The following is a 13,919-nucleotide window of genomic DNA, read 5'->3' as shown; positions in this document are numbered from 1 at the left end:
GTAAGTAGTAAGCTGTCTTCCTCCTCCTCATCTTCCTCAACAAATACTGTAACCACACAGTCTGATGTCTGCAGGCATTGGTGCGTTATAAGTAAATAAATAAATAAATAAATAAATAAATAAATAATGAGTGCTACGGACCATTATCGTCCATTGCAGCCCCTGAAATGGGGGATAAAGGCCATTAGCACCCCTGGTTCCCAATTCGGGAGCCCAAGGTGCTAAAACATAGATTTTCTTCCTACAGCGGGACGCCTGCAGCATCCCGCTGTAGGAAGGAAAATCCTTTTCCAAGACAGCCAACATGGAAAGAGAAGGCGGGGCTCCATACACAGCCTCTCTTCCCTTGCCATGGCAGCCCGCAAAACCCTATCAACATATTACCACAAGCACTTTTTTTGCCTTTCAAACCTATTCTACCTTCGAATATCTTAACCACATAGCTGGTCCCAGGTAGATATAGCGACTTTAACACCATTTTTTGTCCCTAGCGGTCATGGCCAGTAGCCAGATTGTCCGTGCAATAACCTTATGCCATGACCCAGACAATCTGGCTACTGCCCACGGCCACAGGCTATACCTCAGTCACCAAAGGTATATGACTATTTTTTGTACCTACATTATTACACTTGTCAAAAAATAAAACACGGGCACATTTGCAAAACCATGCTTTAATGTCCTTGCCAATGCTCCTCATGAGTTTGCTCGAAATCCGCCCATGTTTTTTTTTTTTTAAAGTGTCAAAATGTATGTACATACAATAGTCAAATAACACACTCGACAAAATCCATTCAGTCTTTACACAAACATTGAAGGTTTGGTCTATAATCTTTCTCAAAACGTTTTTCCACATTCGTCAAATAGCAACAAAGTTATAGGCCATCAAAAAATGTTAAGACCGCCCCTCTAATTTCGCCCCCTCTTGAGAAAATCCCACCAAACTTTAGAAAACCATTTAAATCTAGATCCAAAATCGTTTTGCCAAATGTTGTGCAGATTCGTCAAATGACACCACATTTATATGCCTTTACAATATTTTGGGACCCCCCCTCTAATTTTGCCCCGTCTTGACAGAATCCCCCAAAAATTTGCAAAACCATTCAGGATTAGTTCTAGAATAGAATTGCAAAATTACATGCAGTTTCATTGAGTGGAGCAAAAGTTATAAGCCATCCAAAAACTGCTTTTCCCAAACCCTGTAATGCAGAAATAGGTACCGATGTCCTACGACATCTGAAGTGTCCGCAAACACCACAGGACTGTCCCAAGACATCCAGAGTGTTCACGGACCTTTGGGGGGTGAAACAACCCATTTTCTGGCTTCTTATGGACATATCCAATCGAATCCTCATCACCCCCACCTCCCCAGAGATTGTTTGTCGAGTTTGACAAGTGAAATGCTGCTTTTTAAAAAAATGTTTTCACTGCGCTGTTCGTGGACCCCAAAAAAGTCTGTGAAACCAAGATGGCGGGCATTTCAAGAAAACAGACGCCTTTCACGTTTTTTCACCATCCAATCAGGGACCACCTCCATGCGCCGCCACACCAAATCCAATGACCGCAATGCTCTCAGAAAGGTTATTCTTTTCGCAGTAAGTAGTAAGCTGTCTTCCTCCACCTCATCTTCCTCAACAAATACTGTAACCATACAGTCTGATGTCTGCAGGCATTGGTGCATTATAAATAAATAAATAAATAAATAAATAAATAAATAAATAAATAAATAAATAAGGGCTACGGATCATTATCATCCATTGCAGCCCCTGAAAAGGGGGATAAAGGCCATTAGCAACCCTGGTTCCCAAAGCGGGAACCCAGGGTGCTAAAACAAAGATTTTCTCCCTATAGTGTTCGTGGACTACGCAAAAGTCCGCACATTTTTCTGGCCAATCGGAGGCCAGTTTGCGGGCAGCACAGCCAATCAGGGGCCAGTCCACGGACCAAACAGGGAAGTGAGTCCGCGGAGCGGACACGCATTTTTTTTACTTTACATTTTGGTCATTTAAAAAGAAACGACTGGATGGATTTACACCAAATAAAAAAAGCACGCTTTCGGGACCAATCCGCCGCTCCTGCCGCAAATTTTCTGTAAATCCGTCCAGCGGTTTGGGCTGTAGGCGTGAGCAAAGTTTTTTCCCATTATGTCTAAAAAGAAATTTTGGGACCCCCCCTATAACTTTTCCCCCCCTGTACCAAATCTCACCAAACTTTGGAAAAAAATTCAGAGTGGGCCATATACTGTTTCGTGAGGATTCGTCCAGGGGAGTGAAGTTATAAGCCGCCCAAAAAGTGCTCTTCCTATGGAAACAGCAACTTAACCATAACTACACAGCCACTAGCGTGGCTGTGTAATAGGCTTATAGTTAATATTTAGAAATTCATAATTTCAAATGCAAAAATGTAGAAAAAATAATTCTGAAAAAAAAATGTCGAATGTCTATTTTTTGTTATTTATTGTTTGAAATGGGTGCTTCCCCCACAACCCCCCCTTTTTTTAAACCCTTTTTTTACTCGCAAAACCCAAAAAAAAATGTAATTTAAAAAAATAATAAATTCAATGTTTTTTTCTGTATTTTCTTCTCGACATTTTTGTCATTCGACATTTTAATTTCAACATTTTAACTGGATATCATATATATATATATATATATATATATATATATATATATATATATATATTACATGGACGCGGTAGTGTCCATGTAGTTATGGTTAAGTTGGTGTTTCCATTGGAAGAGTATTTTTTGGGTGGCTTATAACTTCGCTCCCTCTGGACGAACCCTCACCAAACTTTGCAAAAAAAGTATATGGCCCACTCTGAGTTTGGAGAGGTTTGGTCCAGGGGGGGCAAAGTTATAGGGGGGGTCCCAAAACTTTTGTTTTTTCCCATAGACATAATGGGAAAAAACTTTGCGCACACCTACAGCCCAAACCGCTGGACGGATTTACACCAAATTTGTGGCAGGAGCGGGGGCTTGGTCCCGAAAGTGTGCTTTTCAAATTTGGTTTAAATCCGTCCAGTAGTTTTTTTTTAAATGACCAAAATGTAAGGCAAAAACATTAGTGATATCTCAGTTCGCTCCGCGGACGGACTTCCGGTTTCGCTCCGCGGACAGGGCCGTGATTGGCCGAGCGGCTTGCGTGATGTTCGCGGACATGCGACGTGTTCGCTGATTGGACGGCGTGGTGCGTGAAGCGCGTCAGATTTTCTGTGGCGCCCGCCATCCTGCATTCGTGGACGACCGCGGACAGCGTGGTGAAACTTGGATTAAAAATTGTATTTAGTGGAGTGTGTTGGTGTGTAAGAGTGTTTGGGGAGGGTGGGGGAGTATGAGATAGGTTCAATGTTCTGTTTTTTTTATATGCTAGACACTTTTGTTGTGTTCGATTTGTCTGCAGACAACACAGCTGTTCTGAAATGTTCTATATAAACTAAATGGTGGGGTGTTCTGAGGATGGAACATGTGTCCGTTTTGTTCGCAAGCAAGCTAAAATTGAGCTAAGAACACTCGCGGTGTCCTTAAATGTTCGTACATAAACAAAATGGGGGTGTCCTGAGGACGCTGTCCGTATTGTACTCTGGCAAGTTGAATGTGTTCTAAGAACACTCGCGGTGTCCTGAAATGTTCTGATTACTTACCGTAATCGTCATTACTCCTAGTCCTACTCTTCCTCGTCACAGTACTGACGACCCTCCTCACCCTCCCTGCGGGGAAGGTCCCATGCTCCGGTTTGGTAATATGAAACTGAGTGATGTGGATGTGGAGGAGGAGTTATAGGAATTTAAAGAAATAGAAGAAGGTCCTGTGTCGGGGGCAGGGGCCTCATGAAGTAAGTACTGGGACGAGGAAGAGTGGATGTGGAGGTAATGTTTGCAATTAAACAAAATGGGGGTGTTCTGAGAACGCTGTTCGTATTGTTCGTCGTCAGGTTGAAAGTGTTCTAAGAACCCTCCTTATGTCCGTTGACATTACAATTTCCTATGGGCCTTACCCGACTTTTTGTCCACTAAACAAACGATAAATCAGGCTGCTGTGCGCCGACATTATGTGATAACCCTATCACTTGCCCCATCGACCTGGCTGACCTGCTTTTGCGACACTAAATCAATTCTCCCGCCCCTAAGCCTGACTTTATCAAAGCATTCATATTCCCGTCTCTCTCCGTGATGGTACAGAGTGCGTAGCCAAACGCGCACAGTCGTCTCCAGTCCTACGCGACTTTACACAGAACCCGGAAAACAACACAGATCATCTCACAACACAGCGCGCAACAATACGGAATATTAAACTGTGATTTAAAAGCAAACAACGAGATTGTACATTTCGTAAAGTACTTTTATTTGACATCAAATGTTTAGAGAATATTCAGCGATTTGCATTTGTCTTTGCTGTCGATCCGCAAAAGTTCATCTTGAGTCATGCGCTGTCCCTTTGTGGTACACAGGGTGTTGGTTTATGATAAAAGAAGCACTATGGTTGCACTGATAATCGGAAGGCTGTTCCAACAACGAGGCATTAGACCACCATAATGGTTGGTATGTTGCTTCTAGTCGCTGTTACCGCGTAAGGGCATATTGGTCCTTGGCGATTGTCCCACAAAATGGTGAGGGTCATGAAGTTGTTTAGAAGTAGCTTCACCTGGCAGTTAAAAAATCAGTCGGCCGGGGTCTGAAAATCGTCGCATTGACAGTACGGAAGGACGTACCTGTTTTAAAAAACATAAATTAGTCTCACCAGCCGATCTTCATTAAAAATATTCATTTTATTTATTAGGGTGTGAAACTATTTGCTAGCGAGGATAGTGCAACGGAGTATGTTAACTTATTCCCATTAACCCACCCTCTGCCTTTTTCAGAGCCCTCTAAGTGACAGGGGACCAATTCGGTGGTGATAGTGCGCGGTAGAAAACACTATGCCACATTGAACGAACAAGTACAACTTAACCGGGCTTTAACGCCACGCTATTGTTATTATATTTCGGTATAAAATAATCTAAAGGGTTACTTACATTATATTGGCATTTTCCATTGTCTAAGCGTAGTGCAGTCCCAAAATACGACTCTGTCTGTGCCAACGATCTTTCTCATAGTGATATAACATATAAAAGTGGTTTTGTTTCAGAAATGTCATCCTTATCATGTCTTATGTTTTTGCAACACTCCTTCAAAAGAAGTCTTTTAGCACGATACCTGTCTGTCAAGGTAAAAAAAACAATAGTTATAGTGCGAGTCGTGGGCCTCTCCGGCACGCGAGCAGAAAATGGAAGCAGCTGACCTTCACTGTAAACGACCATAAATTCTTAGTTTGCAACATTTTGTGAACAGCCATCTCTGAGAAATTGCTTTTTACACTCCATCTTTGTAGATTGTTTGCGTGCTAATAAAAAAACTTTGTTAAAGGGATGTTATGGTTCCAAGTAAAACCAAAAACCCCCTGAAATTCGCCAGTTATGGTAAGCTAAGCAGCCATAACTCGCGCAACCACCATGCACTGCTAACACTAACACCCACGACATCAAAGATGACATCACAAATGTCATTGATAACATCACTGATAACATCACGTGTATGCACTTTTCATGAAATATGTGTACAAGGGATTCTTATTATAATGTTGCGAACAAAAGTGTCAAGGATCATTGCAATAAATATCATACCCTAATTAGTACTTTGAACGATGCATTGATATAAGTAGCATTCTAATATGGGGTTCTATCTAGTATACTAAGCTACTAATGCAGAAACATAGCATTGTGTGCAGCGTACAAGATGAAGGTATAATATTCGTAAGTTTAATATGTTGAATAATGAAATGATAATTGTTTTCTTAATAGATTTTTGTGTACTGTGAAATATGTAATAAGTAGCTAATAAAACCCATGTATTACATAATTGCATTACTATAGAGAAAACACAAAGAGACAAGAACACATACCAATATACATATACATAGGGTAAATAGCAGCTTTGAAACAGAGAAATTATCATTTATTTGCTTGAAAATAATGCTGTCTTTAAAGCTTGTGTCTTCCCCTATGTATATGTTTCATATGATGTGACTGGACTCTAAGGGAATTACTATAAGAACCTACTTGTAGGATACGTCTACAAATAAAATACAATTTTTAGTTTCTGACTGTTACTGAAGAAAATCATGTGGCCTAGATATGTCAGCAAAAGAAAAAAGAGTGAGCCAGAAGAACACTCGCAGTGTCCTGAAATGTTCGTACATAAACAAAATGGGGGTGTTCTGAGGACGTTGTCCGTATTGTTCGCTGGCAAGTTGCATGTGTTATAAGAACACTCGCGGTGTCCTGAAATGTTCAAAAATAAAGAAAAATGGGGGTGTTCTGAGGACGTTCTCTGTATTGTGTGACTGCTTAGCTGTATGCAATGAGGGAATGGCACAGAGAGTGAAGTGGAAATGGTAGAAGGGCTGTCCAAGAGTTACGCGGTCCGCGGACACTGCGGCTGTCTGTGGACAGGGCGTGCTACACCCAGGGTTTTCCTGCAAATCCAGCGTGGAAAGAAGACTGTAGGGATCAGCGAATCAGATGTTGAGGTTGTGGATTTGTGTTGAAAGAGACTGTGTGTAGTGAAGATGCAGAAGTGGAGAAAGTCAGGTGTTGGTGCTCGGAGATATGTTTGTGACTGGTTTACAACAGTATGCTCAATGCAGGCATGTTGCAAAGAATTTTTATGTTAAAGGAGTGGAGGTCGTGTGGAGCACTGTGCCTGATTGCAATGTACAGGGAATTGTACAAGTTTGTGAAGATATGGGCAGGATCAACAGTCCCCATGTGGTAGTTTTGCACTATGGTGCTTTCCGTTTGGGCTATGTCAGTGCCCCTACTTTGTTGGCAGATTTGGAACACTTGGTTCAAGCAGTAATGAACATCCTTCCAAATGCCAAAGTAATTTTTTCTGGATTACTAGCTAGGGCAATATGGGACAACAGTTCAGTTTTTTGTCCTCAGCAAAACAATGCTAGGTGTGTAATCAACCAAGGCATGTGTGCCTTCATGCTTAGAGCTGGTATGTTCTTCTGTAATAATGAGAATATTGATTCCAGTAATGCTGTTTATTTTAAAGAAGATGGCATTTCCTTATCTTTTATGGGAAATGCCATGCTATTCTGGAATGTAAGGGTTGCTTTGGAGAAGGTTATGTGAAGATTTTAGGAGTAAAGTAAGAAAAAAAGAAAAAAAAATACAAAATAACAGGTGTCTGTCAAGCATCTGCAAAAAAAACAAAAAAACAGCTCTTTTCAGAGCCAACCTCAAATGGGAAATGGGGCACACTATTTAAATTTACATTCACCACGCTTAGATTTTCGATATGTCCGCGGACATCGGAATCACTAGCTAGGGGTTAAGTATGTTCTATGTTACATGTATTTAAAGTCAGGGATATTATGGTTAAGTTGTGCTACTAAAAACCTATGAAATTCAGTAAAAAACGTTGTTAAAGGGACGTTATGGTTAAGTTTCGCTACTAAAAACCTATGAAATTTAGTGAAAAAACGTTGTTAAAGGGACGTTATGGTTCAAAGTAAAACCAAAAAAAACCTGAAATTCGGCAGTTATGGTAAGATAAGCAACCATAACTCGCGCCACCGTGCACTGCTAACACTAACACCCAGGACATCAAAGATGACATCACAAATGTCATTGATGACATCACTGATGACATCACATGTCTGGCTCTCCATTTTTTCCCTTTACTGCATATCTAAGCCACATAGTTTTCTTCAGTAACAGTCAGGAAGTAAAAATTGAAAAGGTACTATATTTGTAGACTTAGGGTCAAGTCACATCATATGAAACATATACATAGCGGAAGACACAGGCTTGAAAGAGAGCAATCCTTTCTGTGCATGAAGATAATCATTAGGGTTATCAGCACTTTCTCATAGTTTTATTTTTATTACTCTACCTTCCCTGTATATGCTCATATTTGTATACATTGTACTCACTCTCCTTTCCTTTGGGTGCAGTCACATCATGTGATACACATACATATGGTAAGTAGCAGCTTTGAAACAGAGCAATATTTTGTCTGCATAAAGACAATCAGTTAGGTTATGAACTCTTTCTGCTACTACTTCTGCTTTTTTGTTTACCTCACTGTCCCTGTATATACTCATATTTGTATGTGTTGTTGTCTCTTTGTGTTTTGTCTGTAATAATTATGTATTAAGTGGGTTTTATTATCTACTTATTACATGTTTCACAGTACGCAAAACTCTAATAAGAAAGCAGTTATCATTTCACTATTCAACATGGCAAGATTATGAATATGGCACCTTTATCATGTATGCTGCACACACTGCCTATGTTTCTGCATGAGTAGCTTAGTATACTGGATAGAACTTCATAATAGAATGCTATTTATATCAATGCAGTGCTTAATGCACTAATTAGCTCATGATATTTATCCCAATGATCCTTGACAGTTTTTGGTCAGCATTATAAGAATCCCTTGTACAGAGTTTTCATGAAAAGTAAATGCACATGTGATGTCATCAGTGATGTCATCAATGACATTTATGATGTCATCTTTGATGTCCTGGGTGTTAGTGTTAACAGTGCACGGTGGCGCGAGTTATGGTTGCTTATCTTACCATAACTGCCGAATTTCAGGGGGTTTTCGGTTTTACTTTGAACCATAACGTCCCTTTAACAAAGTTTTTTCACTGAATATATATATATATATGGTAGCGTACCTTTAGTTATGGTTATGGTTAAGTTGCTCAACACATACGAAGAGCACTTTTTTGGTGGCTTATAACTTCGCCCCCGGACGAATCGTCCCAAAAGTATGCAAAATATGTATATTCAACCCTGTTAGATTGATTTTGCATTGTTTGGTGAGGTTTTGTGCAGGGAGGGCAAGGTTATAGGGATGATCCCAAAATGTGTTGTTTTTCCCATATGGAAATTATTTTTTACTCACGCCTAGAGCCCAAACCGCTGGATGGATTTTCACCAAATTTGCAGCACGAGTGGCAGCTTAGTCCCGAAAGTGTGGTGTAAATTAATTTATAGTTTTTTTTAACACGACCGAAAAGTAGGTAAAAAGAAATTAGTGATATCTTGGTTCGGTCTGTGGGCTCACTTCCCTGTTGGGCCCGCCTACGAGCCTCCGATTGGTCCATAGGGTGATGTAATGTCTGCATACATTGGACGCGCCCGCTGTTTGGGTGGTGAAAAGCGTGAGATGCATCAGATTTTTGGAAATGTGTGCCATGTTGGATTTGCAAACAGTCGCTGTTGACCGCAGACAGTGCAGTAAAAACATACAAAAAAAAACAACATTGCACTTGTCAAACTAATGAAACAATCTTTGGGGAGGTGAGGGTTGATAAGGATGGGATTGTATATGGCCTTAAAAAGCCCCTGTCAGATGTTCGGGGGCATCTCTGCCTATTTCTGCATTACAGGATTGGTGAAAACCAGTTTTTGGATGGCTTATAACTTTGGCACCACTCAATGAAACTGCATGAAATACTGGAATTCCATTCTAGACCTGACTGAATTGTTCTGCAAAGTGTGGTGCTGTTTTGTCAAGAGGGAGCAAAATTAGTGGGGGGTCCCAAAATATTTTAAAGGCTTATAAATGTGGTGCCATTTGACAAATCTGCCCAGAAGTTTGCAAAAAGATTGTACACCTAGATATGATTGTTTCTACAAAGTTTGGTGGGATTTTGTCAACAGGGGGCAAAATTAGAGGGGGGTTCTCCACATTTCTAGATGGCTTATAACGTTATTGCCATGTGACGAGTGTGTACACACGTTTTCATGAAGATTATAGACCCAACCTTGAAAGTTTGGGCCAAGTCTGAATGGATTTTGTCAAGTAGGGCTAAGTTATACGACTATTTTATGTATGTATATTTTGACACTTTTTAAAATATAAAACTTGGCGGATTTGCAGTAAACTTCTGTAAGGAGCATTGGGGAGGACCTGAAAGCACGGTTTTGCAAATGTGTGCAAGTTTGATTTTTTTTAAAAGTGCCATAATGTAGGTACACAAAATAGTGATATAAGTTTGGTGACTGAGGTATAGCCTGTCACCATGGGCAGTGGCCAGATTGTCCGGTTCATCACCAAAGGGCATGACCCGCACAATCTGGCTACTAGTCATGACCACGCGGGACCAGCAATGGGTTAAAGTGGGCATGGCCACCATGGTGGTACTAGGTGGTAAGGTTTTTCGAAATTGGGATAGGTTTGAATAGGGAAAACAATTCTGCTCTTGGGTACAGGTTGATGTGCTTATTGGGGAATGTGTCATGGCCAAAGCCAATGCCCCATGGATTTTGAGACTGGTCATGGATGCAAGCCATGAGCACTGGCCATTGCTTACATTATTATGGTATAGTGGAAACTGAGCTAGGATGCAGGGTAGGTGCAGTGAATAATATGGATGGATTGGTTGTGCTACGGTCATGGTGAAGCCTTATGCGGTAGGTAATTGAACGATGATTAGAATCCCCAGCCTACGCTGCTGATAACGACAGGCATAAGTATGTGTTGAAAAGAATATGTTTCTTAAAGGAGGTTTATAGTTCTTTCATATATATGAACAGAGGAATTATTAAAAAGTTGTATACAGTGATGTAACACCATGAAACATTTTCACTAATAAAAACCTATTAAATTGGCAGAAAAACACGTTGTTAAAGGGATGTTAGTGATGTTAGGGTTCAGATGCATCCCACCCTTGGGACTCCTCTGCTCCAGTAGTTAACCAGTGGCATCCCACCTTGCATCCTTTGGCATTTCCTTCCTGGGTTCTCATGAGCACTTGCCTAGCCATACTGCCCCTTCTATTTATGCACTCTTACTACACAATGTATGTATGCATTTATAGGAGTACTGTGTACAATTTATGTGTATAAGTAAGGTAAATGCAGATGCAAAAGATATGTAGAGGTGTTTTAAGTGGCAGTTGATATGTCGAAGCGTAATATGGTCATAGGGTTATATGTACCGTTTTTTTAAGTGATTGGTGAATGATGTGTGACTGTTTGAAAGTAGGCATTGAGGGATTTTTGCACATATCAAATTAAAAAGGGTAGAAGGGCTGCTATGTGCGATGGTGTGCTTGGGTCATCCATGTCTTTTAATGATCCATGGCCTGGCAAGGGGAATGTGGAGACCATGGATAATTATAAAGGTCCATTGATTATGGTCCTTATTGTATACGAGAGAAAAGTATTTGGGACCGAAAATTGTTTCTGTCCTGTTATATTTTTCTCTAGTATACAATTGTCCATTAGTACACGGTGCACCATAAAGAACATTTGCTCTATTCACTGATTGTTCCTTTTCCGAGCCTTACTGTGTGGAAGTCCCGCTCACGTTGCGGCAGAGAACTCATGGTGGTCCCCTTCATTCTTTTGCCTTCTCCACAAATGTGTTTGGTCTGCCATTAAAAGGGAGAAGGTACTACACATAGTTCCTTCTCCCTGTTTCATGGCGGCCATTTTTATTTACCTTTTTCACCATTACTTATAATGGCCAACATGGAAAGGGAGAAGGTACTGCGTGTAGTCCCTTCTCCTGTTCCAAGGAGAGCATTTTCTTTGTTTACTATGGCCACCATGTAAAGAGAAAACAGATTATGTTTTCCTGTCCGGGAATGCCATTTTTGAGATTTTCTTTTTTCAGCTGCGAAACGCAATGCTTCTGGCAGCTGAAAAAAAAACCACGATTAGTACCCCGGTCCAACATGCAGGGGTACTAATGGCAACAAGCCGCTTGACTGCGGGCCATTACCGCATAAGGCTGCTGAAAATGCAGTTCCAAACTGTTCGTGAAGTACAGGCCCGTGGTCACGTGAAACTGTCCAAAAAGTCTGAGATGACGTCAGACATTCAAGAACGTCAATGAACGCAAACACAGTGGGAAAAGACTATAGACGTGTTAAAAATGATACTAGAAGGTGGGGAATGGCAGAGTTTTAAGGTGGCATTTTGTAAATTGGACAAATATTTGCTATATTGTGGTATGTATGATATTAGTAAGTTGTAGGAAATTAAGGGTGCACTGTTAAAAACCTATGAAATTCACTGAAAAAACTTTCAAGAGAAATTATGGTTATGTTGCACTGATAAAAACCTATGAAATTCTATGAACATAGATTGTCAAATGGACGTTATGGTTAAGTTTCATTAATACAAACCTATGAAATTCAATGAAAACACTTTTTTAAAGGGACCTCTATAGTTACAAGTAAAACTGAACCCCCCAGAAATTAGCCACTTATAAGCTAAGCAACCATATTGCCTGGCAACCTCCGTGCACTGCTGAGACTAACACCCAGGACATGAAAGATGACATTACAATTGTCATTGGTAACGCTGTCGTTAACCCTTAACGCCTATTCTGATTTTAACGGCTGCTTTTAGCAGCCGTTAAAATCCATGGCGCTAACCTGCCATGATGCTAATTACGCCACCGTAATTTACGGTGGCGTAATTAGCGCCTTCCCCACTCCCATTATGCCCTATGGGGCAAAAATGGGAATGGGGAAGGGAAAATGGGAAATGGGGATTTACCGCCCCACTCACCTTGGAATGGGGCGGTAAATCCGCCATCCACCATGGTGTAAACATAGTTTACACAATGGTGGTAAAGTTGACGCAATTAGCGCCTGGGTTGTAATGACCCCCTATATGTTTACAGTTGGTGTGTGTGTGTTTTTTTTTAATTAAAGCCCTGTTTGAAGTCCACGGGTAGTGCGACTGTCCGGGCTGTCCACAACCAAAATGGAGGTGCCCCCGAACAGCGTGCCTATTCGGAGGTGTCCGCAAAGTCATGAAGCACTTTTAAATATTTTGGGGGCCCCACCCCTCTCCTGCGTACACCTGGGCACTTGCGCCACCATCCCAGAGTGCACCCGAACATTGCACCTGTCCAGAGTTTTCCCCAAGGTCATGTCGCACTTTGAATTAGTTTGGGGGCCCCACTCCTGTCCTGCAGACACCTGGATGCATACGCATCTGATCTCGCTGTGCCCTGAACACTCTGCCTGTCCAGAGCTGTCTGCATGCACATGTCGCACTTTTAATTAGTTTGGGTCCCCACCCCTGTCCTCATTATCCGCATTATCCGCATGCACATGCCATATCCCGAGCAATAAGTGTCCGTAGGACAGCCGTACTATCCGCGGTCATCCAGGACATCATCATGTGACTGCACCCACGCTGCACGTCGGGAGTATCCGCAGACACTGTCCTTACCCCCGGACAGTTTAAAACTGGAATTTTGGCCAATCCAGGGTGTTTGAAGCTGAAGCTTCACCCTTTCGGAGGTCCTAAACCATGTCCTAGTTGATCTAGCGACTTTCTGTAACTATTTGAGCCTTACCTGTGGATCAAAGTGTCTGAGGACAGTTGCGCAGTCTGCAGACAGCACCCCTAAATGGACACACCCACTGCTGCTCCTCATCGTGTTTCTGGCAGTCCAGGAGTGAGCACTTGCTGCATATTTGGGATATATTTGATCTCTACTTTGTACTTGGTCTACTTTGTACTTGGAGATAATGTCATTCATGCCCACTGCAGCTGCCCCACCAACACCACCACCACCATCTGGAGGAGCTGGAGAGGGGAACAGGCATGGACATACAGAGGTGGATCAAGATGAGGAAGAGGTAGAGGAAATCTCTGTCAACAGCTCCCAGTGTGAATCTTGGGTGTTGAAGCTTTTTAACGCTGTTAGGGTGGTACCTAAGGCATGTGCAGACAAGGTTCTATTCACTGAGTGCAAGTTGTACTCAGTCACAGAAAACTGGGTCTGTATAGTTGCGGGACAACCTCCATGCAGTGACACCTAAGGTCGAATCACAAGGGAGCAGTTCATAGGGTCTTACCTTTCAAAGGGGCGAGCAGGTTGGCATCCACTGTCA

The 13,919-nt window shown here is 41.6% G+C and overlaps 1 long non-coding RNA gene across 2 annotated transcripts in view; it reads right to left on the bottom strand.

The window, feature by feature from the left end:
- Positions 1–4,344: 4,344 nt before the first annotated feature.
- The window catches only part of LOC138489624 (uncharacterized), a 77,788-nt gene continuing 68,213 nt past the window's right edge, over positions 4,345–13,919 (bottom strand). For both annotated transcript variants that reach the window (XR_011274836.1, XR_011274837.1), the window contains 2 exons: positions 5,011–5,195; positions 4,345–4,707 (listed from right to left, as the gene is read on the bottom strand). This is a non-coding gene — a long non-coding RNA (uncharacterized lncRNA). The remainder of the gene's footprint in view (positions 4,708–5,010; positions 5,196–13,919) is intronic.

This window comes from Ambystoma mexicanum, chromosome 9 (assembly GCF_040938575.1).
Source record: "Ambystoma mexicanum isolate Mex_15411 chromosome 9, UKY_AmexF1_1, whole genome shotgun sequence".
Lineage (NCBI taxonomy): Eukaryota > Metazoa > Chordata > Amphibia > Caudata > Ambystomatidae > Ambystoma > Ambystoma mexicanum.
This window is presented reverse-complemented; position numbering and strand designations above follow the sequence as displayed.